This window comes from Rana temporaria, chromosome 12 (genome assembly GCF_905171775.1).
Source record: "Rana temporaria chromosome 12, aRanTem1.1, whole genome shotgun sequence".
Taxonomy (NCBI): Eukaryota; Metazoa; Chordata; class Amphibia; order Anura; family Ranidae; genus Rana; species Rana temporaria.
This window is the reverse complement of record NC_053500.1, coordinates 130,922,662-130,930,515: the sequence shown is the minus strand read 5'-3', so window position 1 is coordinate 130,930,515 and position 7,854 is coordinate 130,922,662.

The window sequence follows — 7,854 nt, the reverse complement described above, 5'->3', positions numbered from 1 at the left end:
ATGAGCTAAATATGCTCAGACTTTATTAAGCCCACCGTGGGCTGGAAACCACTTATTAAGCCCCATCCCTCTACAGTAAAGGGATAGTAAACTTTATTTTTTATATCTTTACCTACAGGTAAGCTTATAATAAGGCTTACCCGTAGGTTAAATGAAGATCTCCTACATGTGTACTGTTCAAGAGGTATTCTAGTGAGCAGCAGCTGGTGATATCACTGACGCATGCGCTCTGAAGGAACAGCATATCCACGCCGTAACCATGCCTCCTGCGCGCATGCACGTGACTGACCTTATCGTGGCTTAGCCAGTCAAGAGGCCGCAACCCCCAAACCTGGAAGGAAGGAGGCTCTGCAGCGGTGAAAGCACGCCACTGGAGGGCTTTGTTTCAAGGCAAATGTTTCATAATGTGCTAGTCACAACACAACGCCTACATTGGACAGAATGCTTGCTCAGCGGGGGATATCGATGATCCCCGATGAGCAAGCAGATGACAGGTCCGTCTCCGCTCACTGTGGAAAGTGGAGATGGGCACAGTCCCACTCTCTTCTATGGAAAGATCGGGTAAGAACAGACCGCCTGTCCGTTTTCAACCGATGGACAGAAAAATAGGACAACCATCCATCTGGATTTTCCTGACAGAATCGGATCAGATAGCTGCGGATGTCACAGCAACATCCACCGCTCCAATGTCCGATTAGGTCCGACTGACAGGCGGACCTTATCGGACTTCCCGTGTGAAAGAGGACTTAAGTGTTTATTTCCTAGAAAGCTTCACTGAAGAATAACCTGGGCTAATACAGATTATTCATCTATAGGTAGAGTACAATACCTGCAGGTACAGTTATACTAACCAATGAAGTCTGATTAGGATAGGATCAGGTAATAAGTCTTCTCACCTTATATAAAATAGGTCACACGGTAATGAGTAACTAATCAATAAACAAATAACAAAGGCGTATTTCTAACGGATTTAGCAGCATAAGATAAATGGCTTCATATTATTTAAGCCCCAGATTGTCCACATACAGTATTCAAATAACAAGGACAACATCTTCAATACAAAACTGTGCGTTACATGGCTAAATGCAACTAAAAAACTACTTATTTTAGGTAAATTAGGGATGTAAAACAGCTGTAGAGTCACTGACTAATGGGCACCTAGACACAAATCCTTAATTTTCAGTAGTGCAAACACATAAGCTATAAATGTATATGGAAAAGTTAAATGTAGTTTGGTAGCTACAGAGCTGAAAGCTCGAGACTTCACATGACCAAGATAAAAAATAATATCTCTAAAGAAAACCCTTTAGAACCTTACTTATCAAGGCCAACGGCTCAGTTGCAGTGATGGAGGCCGATACTCCCCAAAGTAGTGCTAGTTTTGGGATGGTGTATAGCTGTACACCTTTACGCACCTTCATGTGTCCACCACCAGAACAAGCGCCACTCCCAGGGATTGGATTATGGATAAGCACTAGGGTTGTCCCGATACCACTTTTTTAGGACCGAGTACAAGTACCTATACTTTTTTTCCAAGTACTCGCCGATACCGAATACCGATACTTTTTTTTAAATGTGTCCCCAAATGCAGCCATGTCCCCCCACAAATGCAGCCATGTCCCCCATAAATCCAGCCATGTCCCCCCTATATGCAGCCATGTCCCCCCTATATGCAGCCATGTCCCCCCTATATGCAGCCATGTCCCCCCATACCTAGATGCCGCCGCCGCATGGGTTAAACAGCGTGCGGGGAACATCACAGCTTTCATTTGAATAGCTGTAGTATTCCCTGCTGCGCCGCGTATAGACACTCCCCCTTGCTCGGGATTGGACAGATCCCGAGCAAGGGGGAGTGTCTATACGCGGCGGAAAAATACTGCAGCTATTCAAATGAAAGCTGTGATATTCCCTGAACGCTGTTTAACCCATGCGGCGGCGACGTTGCGGTATGCGACGGGGTCGGCGGCGGCTTTCGTTGCGGCGGCGGGGGGGGGTGTGGGGGTGGGCGATTCAAGTATTCTATTTAGGTATCGGGGGTATTTGCGGGAGTACAAGTACTCCCGCAAATACTCGGTATCGGTCCCGATACCGATACTGTTATCGGTATCGGGACAACCCTAATAAGCACCACTCCCAGGGATTGGATTATGGATAAGCGCCACTCCCAGGGATTGGATTATGGACTCTTCCAAGATTTGAAAGGAACCCCGGTGCATAAAGTTTAGGCAAGGCTTTGACAGGCTCCAAAGAGCAACGTAAAAAATGTCAAGCAAGACTAAAAACTTGGAAGATCTACAAATCTCTACAGACAATGACTATCCTTCAGTATTGGTTTAAACACAAAAACCGAGTCCCCTGAGAATTCATCTCTTGGACCAAGTGCAGAAGCGTATACATTTGGGGGACCATGAGTGGTCAGCTTAGAGGGCAAGTCCACCTAAACCCAACAACTCCATTTCATTCATCCTTTCTTCACCAACCACTTGTGACACACCCCCCTTATTTCAAGGTCAACAAGGTGGCTTTTGGGCTCATTTCTAGGTGGCGTCTGACCTGTTCTGGTTTCTTCGTAACGCCAAAAAGACTTGTGGGCTTGATTTACTAAAACTGGAGAGTGCAAAATCTGGTGCATAGAAACCAGCTTTAATTTTTATCTTTTTGCGGAAGCCTAAAGTGAATGTAAACCTGATTCATGAAATTTGACCTGGGCACATATATCTGTGGTGTTTACATATCTCTCTCCAAAGCCCTGAGTCCTATGCCTTTCTGCCGTTTCGTTCCTCCGTTATCAGCATAAGAACTTCTGACAAGTTCTTGGAGATGGGAGATAAAACCAGCCTAAAATTTGTGTTGAGGGTGGTTGCTATAAACAGAGAGCTTGTCTTGTCACAGCAAAGCTCTGAAAGTATCTTCATTCCTCTGCCTATGTGGAGTAGGGGTGTGTGCCTTTCCTCCATTCAGCTGTCACACAGCGTAAGCCAAGAATCCACTACTACTGATGAATGAGGAAGTAAAAATTCTAACACGATGTAAGAATTCTAAAGAATATAGCAAGCTGAAGACAGCAGATATACATGTAAAACTTATGTAGGGAGATTTGTTTAATCTTGGTGTATCATCTGAGGCTGTACACATCACTGGGTATAGGAGAGGGTTTACATCCACTTTAATTGAAAAAGCTGAAGTTAGAAGCAGATTGTCTACCATGCACAGCAGCACCAGATTTTGCACTCTCCAGTTTTAGTAAATCAACCCCTTGGAATATATGAGGTTCAGCTAGCTATACCCATAAAGTGATCGCTTAATAAAAAATAAACTGCTTAGCAGTAATGGCTCCGTATAGGAAAAAGCATACTTACAAACCCATTTTTGTAAACAAGTCACTTTCGTCATAGGAATGTTCATACAATCCATACAAAATAAAGAAACATTAACTCTAAACCACTGTACATCTATATTCACAAAATCCTGTTATAAAAAGCATAACCGTTTCGCTTCAAAGACCTGTTACACATTGGTGCCAAGTCCCGGTGTGCTACAGGTCCTGGCAGCACTATCATTTTGCAGCAGACATAATGCTGTAAAGGTACAAAAAGTGTAAAAAAAAGAAAAGAAAAAAGCATTGATCCTATTTTTACCATATTAGCGTGTCAAATTATGAAGACTTGCTTTGTCTCAAGTTAACCACACCTTTGTCCTACATAAACCCTCCCTTCCTATTTACATAGAACAATGGCAGTGATAAGGGGGTTAGGATGCCAGCGGTGTGCCGACATGTAAAAAAAATAGGATTTTTGTACTCACCATAAAATCCTTTTCTCTTCCGTTCATAGACGGACACAGCATTCATTGACCTTAGGGTTATGCTTCTTCCTACCCCTGGTAGGAAGAAGCATAACCCTAATGTCAATGAAGGCTGTGTCCGTCTATGAACGGAAGAGAAAAAGAGACAGTTGGTGTCATGGTCAAAGGTCAGGCTCGGAGACCAGTAGCTATAGCAGTAGAGAGGCTCCCACCGACCAGGTAGCAGTAGTTGAACAAGTGGTAGCAGGTTGGGTTCAAGCAGAAGCATAGTCAAGGCACAAGCCAAAGTGCGGTAACGAGTGGTAGTGAAGCTACAGATGGCAGTATTGGCAGAGCACAATAATCTGGTCAATAGGCTGTGCAGTGACATGGCTTAATTTAGGAAGTTCATGGGAGAAGAAAAGAGTTCAAGATTCACGAGAAGCAAGACATAAGTTAAGGTTGTCTAAGCATGCAGGGGGGGGGCAATCTAAAAATTAAAACAAAACTGAAGGCTAAACTGGCTAGTCTACCAACAAGCTTTGAAAACACCATAAACACCTTGGATTGAGTGTAACTTGGTCTGGAAGTCTTTTGCAAGACAAGCAAAAGGTTTTAATACATTTTGACTTGATATACAAGAAGTGTCATGTCACAACTGAGTATAAAAAAGAAGAGAGGCGCCTCTAAGTGTAGCAATATGATTACATTTAATGAAGGTACAACATTTAGTAACTCACATGGTTGATGATTAAAAGAGGCACATCCAAGTATGCAGGGATCTGGGGTAAAGCTGTCCACATAGACCATCCCCCTCACCGTCAACCCTTCCATGCTGCACTCCATGAGCACTTCAAGCCTCGCTTTCAGATCGCTCTACTGCAAGGTAGCCGGCGGTGCGGAGGATGGTCTATGTCAGGGGTGTCCAAACTTTTTTCAAAGAGGGCCAGATTTGATTAAGTGAACATGCGTGAGGGCCGACTATTTTGCCTGACATTCTTTGAACCATTAAAATTTGGTCTAAGTGTGTTCGTCTGAGCAACTAATACACGGCCCAGCAAGAATTCTCTTGCCTTTGTGGCTGTGTGCGGTGAAGAGATGAGCTTGGGCGTGTTATTTGGATATACTGTATTTATCTCTTTTGTGGCCCCAACGAATCCCAGAGCGCTGCTTAGGACTAAGGATGAGCTTGGGCGTGTTATTTGGATATACCGTATTGCCATGAATGCAGCCTTACCATTGCCATGAATGCAGCTTTACCATTGCAACCAATGCAGCCTTACCATTGCAACCTCACATGTGCCATAAATGCAGCCTCACATGTGCCATAAATGCAGCCTCACATGTGCCATAAATGCAGCCCTACCATTGCAATCAATGCAGCCCTACCATTGCAACCAATGCAGCCTCACATGTGCCATGAATGCAGCCTTACCATTGCCATCAGTGCAGCCTGAATAATGCCCATCTGCAGCCTCAAAGGGCAGAGGGAGGGGGGCGGGACGAGTGCCGACAGATTACAAACAGGAGAATCTCTTGTTTACCCTGTGGCCTCTTTAATACAAAGTCCCGCCTCCTATGATAGACAGAACAGTCGTCCAATGGCATCCCAGGAGACGGGACTTCCAATAGAGATACTGCTGAGTAAACAGGAGATTCTCTTCATGTAATCTGACGGCGCTCATCCTGTCCCCTCCAAGGCAGCGCCAATAAATACAGTATATATCTTTTGTGGCCCAGGGGGCCACAAACAATATATATATCCAAATCCCCAGGGGAGCCATATTAAATCAACAGGGGGGCCGCATTTGGCCCCCGGGCCGGACTTTGGACATGCCTGGTCTATGTTGACAGCTTTACCCCGGATTGCTACATTTAGAGGCGCCTCTATTTTATACTCTGTAGCTCCTGCTGGATTTTGTCTCCAAATCCCTTGTGGATGGAAATTTTATGGTCACACAAACCTATCACATTGCTTTAATCTTTTTATATGGACTATAAACTAAAAGAGTCCATTATTTCTTATGAGGAAAGTCGCTTTGATATACAAGTGTTTTTCTACTTACTGCTTTGGATTACAAGCATGTTTCCGGAATGAATTATGCTCGCAATCCAAGGCTTTACTGTATAAAGAAAACGCTACAGACAGAAAGCTTAGGAGAGGGAGCTTGAGAGATAAAGCGTGTTATCCCGCGTACACACGACCGTTTTTCGGGTTGTAAAAAAATGACACTTTTAATGGTCTAGAAAAAACAAAGTTTTTTTCAACCCGATCGTTAAACGGCCTTGCCTACACACGATCGTGAAAAAAAAAAATGCTCTAGCAAAGCGCGGTGACGTACAACACGTACGACGGCACTTTAAAGGGGAAGTTCCATGCGGATGGCGCCACCCTTGGGGCTGCTTTAGCTGATTCCGTGTTAGTAAAAGACGATTAGCGCTTTTCAGTCTGTTACAGCGTGATGCTTACTCCATTATGAACGGTAGTTTTACCAGAACGAGCGCTCCCGTCTCATCACTTGCTTCTGAGCATGTGCGTTTTTTTCACGTCGTTAAAGCCCACACACGATCATTTTTTACAACGTTAAAAACGACGTGAAAAATGAGAGCATGTTCTACATTTTTAATGCCCATTTTTTTACATCCTGAAAAATGCTCTGGAGCCCACATACGATAGTTTTTAATGACATTAAAAAAAACACGTCATTTTTTACAACCCGAAAAACGGTCGTGTGTACGCGGCATAACTATATGTAACACTTGCACAAGTCCATTTAGTTCAACTAAATTACACTTGGTAGCTATTACTGTTCCAAGACACTGCAGTCAAAGAGGGGGCTACAGATAGACACTGGAAACTATGGAACACAGTGATTCTGAGATGTTGATGAGAAGAAAGAGGAAACTGCAGAGATAAGCCTTTTTCCTTTACAGCATTAGTTCTCCTACAAAATGATGCCTGCTTCACCGTTTTAATGAACGGAAAACGACCCCTAAAAAACATCCCGTTATTTGCCCTAGATTCCCCTCACTGCAGCACCTGGCATCTCTGCTATCCTCCCAATTGTTTCTCGGTGGCACCAGAGATGTCCAAATTGCTCATGATCATTACTGCTTTCTTGTATCACCAATTCACTAAGACCCTTTCACACTGAGCGTCGGCGGTAAAACGCCGCTATTTTTAACGCCGACGCTATGGGCGGATTTGTGGCACATTTCGTGCTCTAGCAGGGTGGTTTTACCCCTGCTAGCGTCCGAGAAATGCTTAAAACCACCCGCAATGCGCTGCTTCACCGCTCCAATGCTATAGCGCCTGCAATACGCCCTCAGTGTTAAAGGGGTCTTATGCTGGGACAACAGTTAAAACACAGTTACAGTGTAATCAAGTGACATTCAACTCTGAGGAAAGTAAACATGATACACATACATAATAAAAAAATAAAAACACATGGGGGACTTTATCAGCTTTGTTGCAGGTAGAAGGCAAAAAAAATCCCTTAATTCGGAATGTAAAATAAATAAAATATGTTTAGAAGTACAGCTAGTTTAATTACCCAACCCTGACTTTACATCAGTTTCCTGCAATCTCCAGCAGAGCAGCGCTCAGATGGGCAGTGGGTGGAGCAGGACTCAGATGGGCAGTGGGTGGAGCAGCGCTCAGACCCGGGTTCTATTGCTTCATTTATTGCACATAGGTGTACGTTTATTAAACCGAGACGTTTTTTTCTCAGTTCAGTTCTCAGAGGAAAATTAATTAAAGATTACGGTGCAGCCGAGTTCAAATGGTGAAACTAAAGTATAAAAGAACATGTAATTACGTGTGTTCAGACACATGATAACCAAGTATATATATATATTATATATATAGATATTCATGTACAGTGGAACCTCGGATTGCGAGTAACGCAGTTAACGAGCATTTTGCAATACGAGCATTGTATTTCTAAAAATCCTAACTCGGTTTGACAGAGTTGTCTCGCAAAATGAGCAGGATTCAGGCCAAAGTGGTGTGCAGTACCTCTTTTGGCCTGAGGTGGGGGGGCGCCCGGAGCGAATGGCGCTGATCGTCAC